This window comes from Trachemys scripta, chromosome 2, assembly GCF_013100865.1.
Source record: "Trachemys scripta elegans isolate TJP31775 chromosome 2, CAS_Tse_1.0, whole genome shotgun sequence".
NCBI lineage: Eukaryota > Metazoa > Chordata > Testudines > Emydidae > Trachemys > Trachemys scripta.
This window is the reverse complement of record NC_048299.1, coordinates 193,330,404-193,347,697: the sequence shown is the minus strand read 5'-3', so window position 1 is coordinate 193,347,697 and position 17,294 is coordinate 193,330,404.

Genomic DNA, 17,294 nt, shown 5'->3' with positions numbered 1-17,294 from the left:
ATTTTCAAAACTGGATAATTATAACTAGCACCATTGATTTGGCTGCTAATTTTAAGAACCTATGTTTAACAAATTATTGGTCTACACTAGAAAATAGTTTGATCCACCTACGTCACTCAGGGGTAGGAAAAATCCAGACCACTGAATGATGTAGCTAAACTGGCCTAAATCCTCATGTAGACAGTGCTAGATTGACAGAAGAATTCTTCCGTCAGAAAACCCCTTCCATCAGCTTCCATAGACAGCATCTACACGTCAGTGCTATAGCAGCACAACTGCAACTGTGTTACTGTAGCATTTCAAGTGAAGACAAGTCCTGAGTCTGTTATTTAGGTCTCCTTTTTGGAAGTAAGCAGCACTTCTTCAAAGCAAAACATCCAGAAAAATTGTTTTTAATACGGTTAAGTAGCCATACAGAATACAACCCATTACAGTAAAAATTGTGAAGTAGCTAAGGTCATTACATTGAATGAACTTAAATAATATATACTTGACATAATGTTTAAATCTATAAAAGAGAATGCAATATAAGAGAGAGGGAGTAGGACAGTAAGATTTGCAAAACATGAAAGGCTAGACTGGCTTTTCTAACTTGTTTAAGAAAAATTTGCATAGTTCTCCGTCATTTTGAGCTTGCTTAATGAATCTCAAGTCCTCAGAAACTCTCTTTTAATTCTCAGGAGTGTCTACTGAAGAGAGATCAAATACAACCCAGTTTCCTTACTGCTGAACTGAGACAACTATAGCCAATAGGATTTTATGGGTCAGCATTTCCACAGTCAACTATCATATTTGCATATTAACAACAGACTTAGCTGATGGTCAGCCAAGACTTTACTAGACTGGAATTTTTTTCTGATAAGCCAATCTGATGACCATTAAAAATATACACTGAAAATTCTGTGCTAGAGCATAGTTTTAGGGCTTTTCTATAGATTTTTTTGATTTGCAATGCTTTCAACAGAATGTTAGGTTTCATTTAAATATAAAGTTTCCAGCCCTTCTGGTTACTAAGAAAACCTTCTCAACATGGAGTGCTACAGAGTCATGTTGCTGAATTCACCGACCTAGTGGAAACATAGCACTACAAAGAAGTGACCATTCACCTCAATATGAACCCTTAAGATTTTTTTTATTGTCAACTATGTCAAGATGATCACTGTAACAACAACATCTAACTCTTACATTTGGCTTATGTAGTTGGAGTAATTTGAAAGGATGGTTGTCCTAGAGAGGAATATGTACAAATTGCTGTTGTGGGGATTTGAAAGGACAGCAGCAATCTATGAACATGATTTATTATCCAAGTGCATTGGCAAACCACAAATAAGCCAGTGGCAGATGAAACAGAAGCTTCTTGTGCCACTTTCCTCTTCCTGGGATTTTCTAAGTGTAGGCAGAGTTATTTCTTTTTCTCTTGAAATGTACAGGAGATTAAAAATTAGAGGATTTTGGTTGACAAAATCCATATTTTTATAATATTTAGGCAAAACTTATGGCTTTTTTTAGAATACAGAATTGATTTTTCTTGTTTATTGTAAGATTAAGATACATCAATTTACTTTTTATCAGACTGTAATCACAAGTTTAAATTCTAAACATTCATATTTCCAAACATTTCTTTTATTAAAAACTTGTTTTCTAGCTACCAGCTAAGTCACATTAGTGTCATAGGCTGCTGGAGGCATTAGGTACATTGCTGATTACTCATCTATGATCTTCCTTTTTTGATTGCTTCAATTGCAGCATGAGCAGTAGGAAACTGTCTTTTACCACAAATGCAATGCTTTCATTTCCAGTTTAAGTCTTCCAGTAATCTACCACTCCAGGATTACAGCCCTAGGAACTCAAGATATAAATAATTGTGGCTTCCCATGATAGACAGCTATTAAGGTGTTTGTATCTTTTGGCAGCAAGAAATCCTGAGCTGCAGAAAATGCACTATATTTAGGATAAATTCCATGTATGTCTCCTGCAGAATTAAGTGACTGTGGATGAAAACTATGAAGTCCACCTAAATATCATTTTAATAAGGCTACCAGCCTTCTTTGATCAATGGCCAGGTGCACTAGGCCCTCTTTTAATTTGTGGGTTTCTTAAAGATTTCTGTAGCAGATTGGCAGCCATTTGTTTTAGGCCCCACTCCAGCACATTACTAAAGCATGTGCTTAACTTTAAACGTGGAGGTAGTCCCATTGAAATCAGTGGGACTACTCACATACTTGAAGTTAAGCACAGGAGTGAAGTGGTCTTCTAGAATGTTCAGAACCTTGAAGGATGATGTCAATTAGCTCATGATGTCTTTTAATTCTGTTAGGTATCATCAGTCTGGGCCTCTTCTTATGACACATTTCTATTCATGTTCTCTCCATAGCAGAGGAAGTTTAGGCAGGGTTGAGGATGTAGCTAATAGCCCGAAATCTGAATTCTGCAATCAAGTGAGTTGGAACTTGTAGATTTCCTTTGCTAGTGCCATAGTTGTATTAATGTGTTGAACTGCTCTGGTAGGTACTTTTGCTGAAATCTGCATGTTAACAAAAAGAGGGCAGAAGTTATGGCCTTGAGGCAGAAATTTCTGGGTGAGAGTCTATGGCCTGTATTAGTCAGGAGGTCAGACTAGACGATCCTCATAGTCTCTTCTGGCCTTAAAAATCTGTGGATAAAATTCTTTGAAAGTATTATAGAGGGTTCATTTCTTATTCCTGAGGAATGTAGGTAGCTCTCGTCAGCCAACATGGTCAAATATACTACACCGTGGCCCACAATCACCAACATTTACAAGTGTGGAGGTTCACGCCAGAAGTATTCAGGAGACCAGCTTGAAATCTTTTATTTTAATCCTTCTGTTTGTAACAGCTTTAGTCATGGAGCAGAAACAGTACCATGTGAATAAGGGGAGTAGTTACACACCCGAAATGTAGAATAGTCAAAGACATAACAGAAGTGAATATGTTGGTCTTGAACTATAGGCTGAAATATGTTTGCACAAAATGTTCATAGAACAAGTTCAAAGGATAAAAATCAGAATATGTTGGTGGACATTTCATGGTTTATTCACAAACAAGGGCTAAATTCAATGAATAAATTAAATGTTATTTTTTTTCATCTATGTACAAACATGCTTCAAAACATTGGTGTTGGAAGCACATTATTTAATTCAGCACTTATTTGACTTGCTTAACCTCATATGAATTGACTCATTAACCTAATTTAACTGTATATGAATTATCCCCATTGTGAGTCTCTTAGTTGCATCCCCAATTATCCAAAGCCTTGAACATTAAGGCAGGCTGGGCCGGTTTGTTTACCTGCCACGTCCGCAGGTTTGGCCGATCGCGACTTGCACTGGCCACGGTTCGCCGTCCCAGGCCAATAGGGGTGGCGGGAAGCGGTGGCCAGCACATCCCTTGCCCCGCGCCGCTTACCCTGATTACCCTGGAGGCCCACATGCCAAAGGTTGCCGATCCCTGATTTAGACGGTTTTAAATGCAAGGGAATTATATAAAATCACCTTACATTCATGAATGTGAAACTTAATTGCCTTGTACAAAAATTTTTGACGTAGTAATCCATCAACATTAGTGATAATCTGTTTAAATTACATTAAGTATAAATTAAAATGATATAGGTATTTCTGATAGGAATAAGAGAACTTATTTGGCCAAATTTAGAACCAACTCAAAAAAGGAGTTCTATGTTTGAAACAACTCCTTTTCTGGGGCATACATTTAATTTGGCTCTGGCAAAATTCAAGTTCTGAGCTGCTTCATATTTTTAAAAAACAGTTAATGTTTTCAGTAGTCCTAGAATCTCCTGGAATCTAGCAGGATAAGAATTACTTTAAAACAAGAATCTTTAATCTTTATTCCTTGCCTAGCTCCCATTTTTAGTTAGACATATGTACAGGTTCTTGTCAAATTTCCTTTGAAGCATAAGGGGCCAGATAATCCATTGTGCTGAGCTTCCTCTCAGCACAGCAGAGAGCCTTTAGGAATAACCAGCTCTTTGATTCTCTGCCCAGCCTGGCACAGCTTAGAACAACATAGGATGAAGTAAGGCAGAGATCTGATCCAATAGCTTTAGTAATAAAATGATTGGCAAGCTCAAAGGGATATCATGAATTCTCATACACTAGGTGGTGAGATGGGAAGGACGAACCACTGACAAATACATTGTGAATGATATTCCAGGCATCCTCCGAGAGTATTTTCTTTTCCATAGCCAAAATGGAAGATGAAATAAGGATAGTTGTAAAGGTCCTGATTCTCCTGCCAGTGAAGTCAATGGAATTATACACTAGTATGAGAGGTGTGTACATGCTGAGAGGAATATCCGCTGATCAACACTCATTGGAGAGAGTATTTTTTCCGTTTACCTAATCATTTTAAGAGCTGTTTCTTCAGGACTCTTGCCTACAGCAATATTAAATATCAGCAACTCTGTTAATTAGTTTAGAAAATGATAAATAACTGCTGGTCTAATGAATTTACAAGTTGATTAATGAAAATAGCTTGATCCTTCATTTCTCACACACAGATTCTCATTGGGGGCTGCAGCTTATAAGGGTAGCCTCTCAACACAATTAAGAGAGTTAAAAACAACACTACCACTTGCTTGAATTTGCTTGGCACTTTGCAAATCTTAGGGAAAAGAAAATGTATTTTACCCATGTTGTTGGCTTTTTGTTCTGGAAAGTCATGTTAATTGTGTGGGCCTGGCTTGGCATGGGTAACTGGATATGGGAGAAACTGCCTTTCTTGGGAGTCAGAAGTAGGAAAGTAAATGAATCAGCAAGCTGGAAACAATGTCGGTACTAAGCTGGGTCAGTCACCTAAGAGACCGAACGCACAACAGTGGACAAGATAAGCCTTGAATGTAAGATGAGGTAAAGAGTAGGTTGTCCATGGAGAGAGCATGCTGTCCAGGGCTTGTTTCCTACAAAATCAAGCCAATACCAGAGTGGGTGATGTAATGTACAGTAATGCAATGTGTGTGTGTAAACATATGTAAAGGAAGAAGTTTTCTGTGTAACTTCGGATTTGGGATATACCCTGCATCCACCCTCTGCATTTGTGTCTGATCAGTGTTGCTTTGCTGCATGCCAAATAAAGACACCTGAGTGACAAAATCGGGAGTTGAAGGGAGATCTTGGGAAGCCAAGTGGAAAGAGGTCTCAGAGGGAATCCCAACCAATTGCTTTATTTTTTAGTGACCTCAGTTATTCTGCATTTTCTGGGGAGCTAATGACCAGAAAGATATTGACAAATTCGAGCGAGTTCAGAGAAGAACAAACAAACATGATCAGTGGAATGGAGACATTGATTTAGGAAGTAAATCCAGAGTTAACTACGTAGAAGGGAGACCGGGACCTTAATCTACAAATCCAGCTACTAAGAAAGGAAATGACTAATTAAGAATTGTACTACAGCTAAGAGAAATGGCAAGTCCAATTCAGACAGTGCTGCCTAACTTGTAGCTGCAGAGGGAGCACCCAGAACATTGAGGTCTGCTCCAGCAGGGCAGGTTGAAACATTGACTGTGATGTTTATTGCCCACGCAGCACGTGCATATGATGCCAAGTACAAGCATTGGCTAAATGAGAGATTTGTGGCAAGAACTGTAGGCACCCAGGCCAAGATTTTCATATGTGACTAGCAATTTTGTGTTCCTCAGTATTTGGGTGCCCAACTTGAGAAAACTTAAAGGGGGGTTGATTTTCAAAAAGCGAAATACGTACCTTGTCTTCATACTTTATGATTTCCAGGCTGGACTATTGCCTAAAGATGAGCATTGCCTACATTAAAACTCTTCATTGATTTCAGAATTGACAGCCTGCCAGTTAAGCAACAGCTGCCAAAGCACAACACCCCAGAGCTCTGCTCCTCATAGAATACAGTGTCAAACTCAAGATCCTGGTATTAATTTTCCAGGCAAGAGTCCTTGGAAAGCACTTCACTTTTTGTGACGAGAGTCTCCTTTGACAGCACAGGATCGTTGAAGTTTTCAACCTCAAGGGAGAAGTATGTGAGAGCAGGGCCTTCTTAGAATCATAGAATATCAAGGTTGGAAGGGACCTCAGAAGGTCATCTAGTCCAACCCCCTGCTGAAAGCAGAACCAATCCCCAACTAAATCATGGTAATAGGGCCAAAGATTTGGAATTCAGTATTAGAGAAGATAGTGAAATCTGAGGTTATTCCTGCCTTCAGAGTGAAGTGAAAAAAAAACCTCACTTCACCTCAGCTTTCCCGTGGCTGTAACTAAAAACAGCAAAGAAGAAAGGAGGAGGACAAAGAGGTGAAGCCAAAGAGGAGAGAGAGAAAACGGAGGAAAATTAAATTGCTGGCTTATTGTGACTATGCTTCAGGAGGTGCTCAGATTCTGTGGTGAGGGGAGTCTTTATCAATACCTAGATAGGTAGAAAGCAAAATAGTCTTCCACGGGAGCTTTGGAATCTGTTGCTTGAGCCACTTATTTAAAATTAGACCAGAGAACCACTAGTAAAATGAACAAGAGGCTTAATCTTGCAATGGCAGGAAAATAGACCAGATAGCCTATAGTAATAGGTCTTTTTCATCTAACATCTAGTTTATGATTTCATGGTACATCTGATGACTGTCTCTATTACTCTGTTACTTAATTTAGTCTAATATGTAATTTAATAACCATAGAGTAAAGTCTATCTGGGTCATTATATGGCTCATATACTATTAAAATCAGAAAAAAATTATGTGAACCTTTTGAAAAGAGGAAGGTATGAAAGATTTTTTTCTTGATGTAGAAACATGCTGTTCTGTTACTAGTAGGAACTCTGATGTGTAGCATTAAACTGAAAATACATTTGAAAGGGTGATATTCTTGGCAGCTATACAGTATTACATTTTGTGCAAACAAATGGTGTCAAGTTTTATTAAGTCAATCATGATTTTATACCATGTATGATTAGTCAAACTTTCTAGGAATTTAAATGAATGAATTTAAAATGCTCAGATCTATTCAGATACAGCCTCTTGATTTTTTTTCTTTAGTTTACATTTTATAGAAAGTAAAAATAGACTTTCACTGCTGCACCGCTAAAATGAAAGGATAGATTTTCTGAAGGGGGTGGATTATGCTGCTCTGAATGATCTCTTTAGTGACTGGTAATAGTGTCAGTACATGAATTCTGTCTCTCTTTCCGATAATTTTGTTTCGATGATTAACTAGAATTTGCAACATATTTCTTAGGAGGAATTATTTTAAAACTCGCCCTAAAGAACTGTTTTCTAAGAAGAATGTCACTGAATTGAAATTCAATGTATTAAATACCAAAAGCTTGAACGAGGCAAAGTATGAATAACTTTTGTGCAAACTTCATTGCTGTAGAGTTCCACCAATGTTTCTCAGCCCTGATTTGCAACAACTATGCTATTCCTGTCTTGGATGTCTCCAACTGTCAACTGATCATGCCAAATTGAATAAATCATGCCATTCTTAAATCCCATTTAACACACTAGAGTATTTGTCCCTTCTGTACCAGAACTTGAATGTCTTGCCTAGGCTTCATTCTCTTGGCAAATTAGGAATCTTAGGGTATCTCCAGTGGTATACACAGCAAAAAGTCAGAACAGGAATCAACTTCCTGCTAGAGCTAGGCAAATAGCAGATTTTTCAGTTTGCTGGACATTCACCCCCCTCTTGCCACTCCCCCCCTCTCTCCAATCACTTTAGGGTTAAACCACAAACAAGATTTTTCAAAATTTCCAGCCAAAAGAAAAAATGTTTGAGCTCAAACTAAATATTTTGACCAGTTTTAAACATTTGTTTAATGAAATTAAAGGAAATTTTGAAACAAAATGGTCATAGTGAGCTGAAAAAATCTAAAAGTTCTGTTTCAAAAGTGTTAAAAAAATGAGTTGAGTTTTTAAAGTCGTCCCCCCCCACCCAGTCAAATCAAATGTGGTGAAACCAACACGAATTCACAACCCGTTTTGGTGTTACCAACTTTTCATTTTTGCCAAAAAAGTTTTGTAAGAAAAAATTTGCCCAGCTCTACTCCTGGCTTCTTCGCTTCAATTTTTGACTTCTAGTTTGTAGAAAAAGTTAAGATATAGCAAATACAGTCACCCACACAGCAGATGTATGGCCTGACCTAGTGCTCATTGAAGTAAATAGAAAGTCTTATAATGCAAGCACAGTATGTGTACATAGAACAGGATTATATTGCCCTTTATATAATACATTTTTGCAGATGCTTTCATTCATATATACACAGGGTATAACACTTGTAGGTAAGATAACAGTGGTGCTGGAACTAAGGGTTCTGCCACACCCTCCGGCTTGAAGTAATAACAAACACCAAATACATTGTTTCCATATCAGCATCCCCACTATAAAAATCATTCTAGCACACCAGTAAGATAATGTTAAGATTGCACTGTTAGCAACAAAGAGTAAGTCTATGTTGCATATACAATTTTATCTCTGCTCCTTCCTGCATTGCAGAATATTGTATTTCTTGAATTGAGAAATAGTATATGATCTGTAATTTAAGACTAGGTAAAAATTTCAAAAACATTTAAGTGGTTTAGGCACCCAAGTTCCATTTTCATAAGTGACTTAGATACTTAGGAGCCTAATTATTATTGAAAGTCACATTAAACTTTTGGTCCAACAAATATTCCAGCCAATTTTGTTTCCCTTTCATTGTTTCTGTTTGCCACCTCAAATGTGAAATGTTTTCAAATGTGAAAAGTTTGTTTTCGGTTTTGCTTTGCTTTTTTTTTATTTCTATATGTAGGTGACATTTTCCATAACCAAAGCCACAGATAAAGACTGTGAGAGCATCAAACAGTTAAGTCAGTAGAGCAGTGATTCACAGCTTGCAGGCTTTCATAAAAGCAACAACCTTGCCCTCTAGTTGGGAAACATATGGTGCATTAACTTAAGTTTAATGCCAATATGTTTTTCTAAAGCCCTAATGGCAACTAAGGTTGAGAAAGTAACTGCTGAGGACAAATTCAACTGCAGCAAATCTGAGTAACACAGGCCACTAACAGCATGACACTCCAGGACTCTGCTCTCCCACAGATTTCCCCATGGAAACCCATTTCAAATTCAGGGTTAAGATCCTTATCTTCAGAACCTGTGGTTGAACTCTCAGGCCTGGTCTATGCTAGAAAATTAGGTTGGCATAATAAATCATAATACGTGAAAAATCTACACCCCTGAGCAGCATAGTTAAGCTGACTTAAGTCCCCGTGTAGATTGCGCTATGTTGATGGAAGACCACCTCTGGAGGAGATGGATTACCGACACCGATGAGAGAACCACTTCCATTGGTCTAGGTAGTGTCTACACTGAAGTGCTACAGTGGCACAGCTGCAGCAGTGCAACTGTTCCCCTGTAGCATTTTAAGTGTAGGCAAGTCCTCAGTCAAAGGGAAGCTGATACAGACAAATATGAACTTGTGAAGCTGAACAAAATGTTGTTATAAACAAGATTGAAACAGTCACTTAGGGCAACTCCTAGTGCCCTTATACAGAGTTCTCAAGAGAACCACACATTGTATGTACCACATTGGAGTTCATTTGGCTTCCATGTCTCACTGAACTGCAGGGTGGTCAAGCACTGGAATAAATTGCCTGGGGAGGTTATGGAATCTCTGTCATTGGAGGTTTTGAAGAGCAGGTTAGACAAACACCTGTCAGGGAGGGTCTAGATAATGCTTAGTCCTGCCATGAGTGCAGGGGAGTGGACTAGATGACCTCTCAAGGTCCCCTCTAGAGCAATGTTCTGAGACAAGGAGCAGCTGGCAAAGGTGAGGGGAAGAAAAGACTCCCCTTGAGTAGCTCTGGCCTCCGGGAATGGTACAAGGAACAGAGAGGCCTGTGAGGAAGGAAACAGTTGTTCAAGAGCCAACAGTAGGTTTTGGGTGTAGGGGAGTAGGGGCAATGTTTTCCATAGGAGGATAGAAGAAGACTGGAGCACAGTTGCCTCTGAACTGCTGGGGTCTTTATACTCCCTCTGCCTCACTACCTTCCTGTGAAAAACCTGTCAGCACAGCCTGATCTTTCCTTGCTCTATTCAAACACTAGTTCTGGTTCCTCCTGAACAGCTCTGCTCCTTACCTCACAGGCCTGTGTTCCTTGGCTGCCCCACAGATGGTCATGGTGTTGTATTCATTGAAAGGTGGCAGCCTAGGCAAGGATCACCTCTCTCCAGCTTCCCTTCTCCCTCTAACAGTGCACAAGAAATCCATGTCAGAGCCCACTCCCTCCGCAGCCTGGACTGGGTCTCAGGCTTCAACAGATTACAAACACTGGTTTAATTAATTCAAAAAATGAGACCACTTGCTTACCGATGGACTTGATAGTTAAAAAACAAAGCTTATAATCGGTTGCTTATGGTGGGACATGCAACATTTCCGTAATTTGTCACATAGTTCAATGCCTTGAGTCACCCACTGGCAGGTGTCAAGGTTGAGAGGGATGCCACTTAACTTCCTTGGGCAGTGAGCATGGCTCTCCATTCTGTACAGAGCTCTCCTCAGCCTGGGTTTGCTCAGGCATGCCTCTCCCTTCCCACACCCAGAACAAATGGCCTCATTAGAGTTGTGAGCCTCCCTCTTTTCAGGGGGCTGTGCTTCTTCTATTGATAGTAGCTTGTGGTGAGTTTTGCTCAGAATGGTTGATTGGGCATTGTAACCCTCTTCAGCAGGGCATGGGTTCATAATCAGGTCAGATATTGTAGGATGGTGACCCTGTTTTACCTACTAGGGTGCTATAGAAAAATGTTAATGGTTAATAATTAGGCACATCTGTGGCTGAAAGGCACTTCAAAACCACTCATTTCTGTGTGGTGTCTGTCTGAGGGACACTGGTTATTATCCACATTATCATTCATCTATGCAAGCTCTGTTTTGTTAAATTAACAGCTGTGAATGGCACACATAATTGGGACAACAATCACTTTTTTTTACTCTGGGCTCAATCCAGAGTTTGACTGCATGCCCAGGCTGGCGAGTATGAGAGCATAAGGAACTCTGCTACTTCCTGTTGCAGGCTAACTGCATTGCCAGACCCTGCGTAGGAGAGAGGGATAGCCTGTGGATGGCTTCTCTTGTGCAGGTAGGCGGGCAGAGATTTGACCCCATTCCCAATGGGGTAGTCAGCACAGCTGAGCCAGTTGGGACCTCTAGAGCCATAGGGAAAACAGGGACCGAATTGTGACTCTGGGGCATACCTGCTACTGCTTACTTAGGGTGAGTGGCAGTGTGCTAATCCAGACCTTTGGTTTTGTTTTTCAGAACCACTGAGTGCTAGTCCAGCCCTAGGATTTGTAATCTAGAAGTACATGAAGCAGTTCCAAGTTGAAGTTTCATATTTATCCCAGTGCCCCTGCCTGAGGTGACAGTTTTCATTAGCAATGGGAAAAAATGGAAATATGAATGTACAATGGCATTTTGAACTTAGGGTAGAATAGACATGGATTATTCTTGTGCAGTCTGAGTCTATAATGAGACAAGTCTTCTAATGGGAAAATGATACACCTGCCCACAAGTGTGTGCCAGTGTAAAAATGTAGTGAAATTCCAGACAGCCCATTCAATTCTCTCTTTTGCTCTTATCCCTCTGGAACTGAATGCCAGTATTTATCTTTACAGAGTACCAACAGTCTCTCCCACAGAATCCTCAGTTACTCACTGTACCTAGCCACAAAAAAAGCTAAAGCTTGCTTCCCTGTCAGCATCTATCTCTAACCGTATCTCTGTGTGAGGGGGCTAATCAGGAAGCAGTCCAGCTTTTTATAATACTAATTCAAACAAAACTGTAGTCAGGTTTGTTTTTCTGCTCTCGCCAAAACCTTTAGTTATATAACTGCTCAGGTTGGCAGGGCTCTGGTAATCAACCTTTGTCCCCAGGATTCCTGTATTGTTTAAACTCCCTCTTCCAGGTCCCTTTTACTGTTTTCACTAGACTTGCAAAATTAATGTTTGCCATTTGCCTAACAGAGGAAAATATCCTATTTGCACAGGTTTGGGGCAAAGTGATTTTCATTTCAATCTCAGGCTTTTTATAAAAACAGAAGATGGCTTTTGCCAGCAGGAAAAAAACAAAAAACAAAAAAACCACATGTCATTTCTTTGCAGAAATTTGTTTTACTTAACTGGGGAAGAGGTAAATTTGCAACTGAAGTAAATATATGCAGAATCAAGGCTTTGTTCAGAAGTAGAATTTCATCATTTTCAGGAAGTATTAACTTAATTATAATAATTGCATTTGCTGAAAGAAAAAGATGCAAAATGGCACAGGCTCAGCTACCATGGTGATGAGCATAGTACAAATATCTGGACTCAATCTGACTTCACTAGATGGACAAATCGATTTAATCAAATTAGTAAATACTCAGGAAGTAGAAAAACTAGTATGTTGAAGAGTGCCACTCACCACTGGTGCACCCTCTCGTAGCTCAGTGTGACTCAGCAGGCTTTTTACTTGTCTAGTGCCCCATACTGACAGTGGGTCCTGCCCTGCAGTGGTCTTTTTTCCTCCATAACTCATCCCTCCTTAAGTACACCTCTTCAAGGCTAAGAACATCCAGCAAACAAGAGTCCAAATGCCTTACGAAAAGGTTTTCAGTCCCAACTCCGGGCCCCATGGTCCTCACACCTTTTCCTCAGGACTGTCTGCCATTATTGTCCCTTTCTCAGGCCCCCACACAACCTCATCAGCAGCTGGTAGGAGAACCTAGGCCCTCCCACTACACCAAGTTCTAGCTCAGGGATCTATAACCAGAAGTCAAGGTCTGTTCTAATTCCTTGCTACCACCACTCTGAACTTCTTCATAACCTGAGAGATGCTGGGTTTCTGCCTCACAACATCTCTACATTCACCCTTCTTTCAGGGCAAGGACTCTCAGGACCCTCCCCTAGAAAATCCTAACAAACTCTAAAAACATAATATATAAACATAAGCACATGTCTACCCTTCTTGCTCTTGATCTTATGTCCTTCTCAACTTTCCTCTCCCCAGAGGTCCAAAGCCTGCCATTTTGACATGGTGTTCCCATCAGAGCTTCCTCCCACACTGGTAGCTGCTCTCTATTTCCCCTGGCCTCCTACTACACTTCTCTACTAGGCTGCCTCCTTGATGCTGCTGGTCTCCCTACTCTTTAATCCCAATAAGCAAGTTCCTCCCTCCAGACCCCTTCTGCTGTAAACTACCTCTGTTTATAATCCAGTGCAAGCCCCTCTTTAGCTGGGCTTCATCATTTAAGCCTGGCCACGCTCCAGGTGAAGCCTGATCTGCTAATTGGCCTCTCAAGCCAACATTAACTGATTGCATGCCTGTGTGGGGTATGCACCCCATCACAGGCCCTCTCAGAGGTCCAGAGAGGCCCGGGCCACTTCCAGCTTTTGAGGCCCCTAGCCATAATAAAAATAAAAAATTACAACACATGAAAACAAAATAAGGCACCAAAAAAAGAGTGAGACATAATTTGAATATTTTTTTATTTAACAAATGTTTTTCCAGCCTTTTTCTGTGCAAATGCACTAATTATTGAGGAAAAATCTAGCTTTTGTGTGAATAAAAACAAGTTGTGAAACTTATCAAATGCCAAAAAATTAACAAGTGTCTAAATTTGAGGTCCCCTTTGAGCTTGTGGCCGGGGCCAAATGGCCCTGCTGGACTCCCCTCCGATTGGCCCTGCCCATCATATAATAGTCTTCTTTTGGCTTTGGCTACAGGGAGATTTAATGAATCCCAGGACAGTGGAACTGAAGAGATTTTTTTTTTTTTTTTTGCTGAGAGACAAAGAACTTGTTCCCCAGGTGATCTCCCCCTCCCATTCCCTATCTTGATTAGTAAGCCAGTCTGTGATCATTTCCTTAATTGTTAGGAAAATTGATTGTTTCCTAATTAAGAGTCCATGAATGTCACTTGCTAATTACCATGATTGGTTTACTTCTACTTGCATAAAGACATGCTGCTGAAAACTGTGATAAGGAATTTCTAGAGCTCAGCATAAAGACAATTTAATTACACAATTTAGAGCCACAGGCAATAATTAGTGAAAGAAACAGGCCTATGGTGACATAGTTGAGAGGCATAAAATTATGTGTTTCTTGAGGTGCAGCCTGTGTGTTTTTCTCTGCTCCCTCCGACCCCTCGAACCAAATGTTTTCATAACTAATGACTACATGGTCTGTGACTCCATCCTCCCCTGTCCAGGAGTTTCCTATTCCTATGGTGGCTCAGCAGTAATGAGTGGGTTACTCTCTGGTAAATAGTTAAAACATTCTTCAGAAAGCCTAAAACAAAGGGAGATGGGGAATTAAAGGGCATAGGCAAGGGATAGATGACAGCAATTTTCTGACTCTCCAACCTGTTCTATGGTCAGCAATTCTCCTTCTAGTATTGACTTAAAAGTTTCTCATTTATTTAATAATCCAGTACATTGGTAGTGTCCCTAGATTATAATAAAATATTATACCCAGAAAGTTCAGATTCTCCCACTCTGCATTTCGACTCTTATTTCAATGTTTGGACCAAGTAATTCTTTAGGCCTATTGCTGGCTTCCCCTAACCATCATGTTTCTTGACCTCACTATCAAAGCCTTGGACATCATTTCCAACTTTACATGTCTGCTCTTATTTCTTGGTTACTTCCTCCTCTAAACGTACTCTTCTTCTGCAAAGTCTTAGCAATGCCGTCTAAAGAGTCCTATAGCAGCTTGAAGTCTTACCAGTACCTGAGGTACCATGGTTCTGAACTGTTTTGTTTATGCTTGCATTGCCTGCTGTAGCTTGTAAGCATCTTTGGGCATTCAACATCTCCTTGTTTGTTCATTGTCAGTTAATTTATCGCATTCTTGAGGTAACGGCACCTCCCTTAGGTCTCAGGTCTCTAGCTGTCACATTTCTTGAGGCAGAGTCCCACGACTCTCTCCACCAGGTATTTAAACTTCCTCCTGCAATTCACTGTAATCACTTTTAGCAGGTCTGACTTTAGTTCAGTACTGGCAGTCCTGCTTTCTCTGGGGCAATGACAGGGTTAACCAGCCAGCCTTCATAAAGAAAAGCATTATTTATTCTGAACAAAAGCATTTCAGAAAAAAAATCTTTAAAACAATAATCAGCTTACATGCATGTCTGACTTACCAGGTGTCACCCATCTTCCACAGAAGACCCTGGCAGGTTTCAAGGTACTTCAAATCCTCTGAAAGACCTGTCCCTCTCAATACAGTTTCTTTCTCCCCACGTCAGGGTGGTCACTTCTATAAATTTTTAGTTCTTTGTTTGCCAGCCTCTTATATACTGGTTTAACATAGTTTAAAATTTCCCCCAAGGAGTTGAGGCCTCTCTGGACTTGTAACCTGGCTAGGGATTTGCCCTAGTTATCCCTGAGAGATTTGAGTTCCTGCAAGAACCAACTATGACTCCCCTATGGAGCCAGAATATAATCCCTAACCCATAAATATACATACAACATTTATAATATTAATATGTAATCCTTCTGCTAGGTGTTATTGGCAGCAATGAGGGTCAGGTTCAGTTATCTAGGGGTTCCTTCTGAAAATTTAAATAACACCATCTCAAACTCCCATCCAGAAACCTGGGAAAAGTAAATTACCTCCCTTGGGTGCCCCAACAGGCAGTACTTCTCTACTCATAGGCACTGAGTTTACGGGTTTAAAAGAAAGAAATTTATTGGAAGGGAAAAGGAGGACAAGGAATCAACTTGAGAAAGCCAGAAATTAATAAGTTAGTTACCAATATCTATTAGGTAGTTCCCTTCCTCCCTCTTGGTTGTCTTAACAATAGCCCCAACCTCAGTCCTCCTTTTGCAATTGTGAATGGCTGGTGCATTCTAGTTCCTTCCTTCCTCCCCAGCTTCCCCACTTGTCCAGAGGTGGAGGAGTCCAAGAATTCTACCAGGTCAGTCTCCAGCTCCTAAGAGAAGTATTGCCTGAGGTGCTCTGGGGCCTGTGTCACTTGAAGTGATTTCACGTTTGAGTGCTAGGTAGGGAGCCTGCACAGGAACCCATCAGCTACTGTTCTATGTGGCTTCAGAGCAAGCCACCCAGCCCTCTCACCTGCCTCAGTTTAGCTGTGACCATCACCTCAAAGCCATCCCCTTTCTCAAAGCTACTTCTGAGCTGAGTTTTTGGTATATAGGGCTCTTTACAGCCTTCTTATTATCAAAGAGGCATTCCTAGCAGAAGACAGGAAATCTTTTCTCTTCAGCCTTGTCCAAGCTTCCTTACCCAGCTGTGCCTGACTGTCGTCTTCGTCAGAGTGCCTGAAGTGAGGGGCCACATTTGGTGCTGCTCTCTTATCCTTTCATTTTCCAACAGGGTGAACAGCAGTTTAGTGCCCCCAAACTCAAAAAACATAACTGTCTTTTAATCAAAATGCCCCAAACTATCACATAATTGAAATGTACATGAGGCCTGGCCCATTCAATCGTTTCCCCTTGTTCATCAACATGCTGGCAGCGAGTTCCTTCCACCATGGAGTCTCTGCACATCTGGAGTCCTCAAGCAGCTCTGGGCCACTCTTCTCCTTATTCACTCACAGGTGCCAACAGTGAACTCTAATGTATCTGTAAGCCTGTGGCCTGATGCCATATAGAGTATAATCTTTGAATATTCCGTGTGCCCATAACATCTCTCACAATGGTCACGAAATAGGAATTAGGACTGCAGTATTTCTTACCATTTTACTGGTGCAATGAATATTGTATTCCATTTTTAAAAGCCTAGGACAAAGGATGTAAAATGCCTGCGCCTCTCCCCTGCCCCCGGCTAAGATTTCTTGTGGATAATATTCAGTGTTTTTTTTTTTTTAAAGTCTGGCTGATGAATGGTGGCTATTTCTACTTTAATATTATTCTGGTTGTGAAACTACATTGACTTCAAACACTGAAACCTCTCTAGAGCTTTATTAATATGTATGATCTTGCTTCTAAAACCGCAGAGGAAAAAAATAATTCTGTGTGTTGCCAGATTTGTCTGTCAGATGTCTTCCTTTCTTTCCTTCACTCTGGCAAGTGATCTTAATGCTACACCAAATTTCATGCACTCTATTGTAGTGTTTCTCAAACGCTTGTGTAGGGAAAGCCTCTGGCGGGCTGGGACGGTTTGTTTACCTGCCCGTCTGCAGGTCTGGCTGATTGCGGCTCCCACTGGCCACAGTTCGCTGCTGCAGGCCAATGGGAGTTGCTGGAAGTGGTGGCCAGTAAGTCCCTCGGCCTGCACCGCTTCCAGCAGCTCCTATTGACCTGGAGCAGCGAACTGCGGCCAGTGGGAGCCG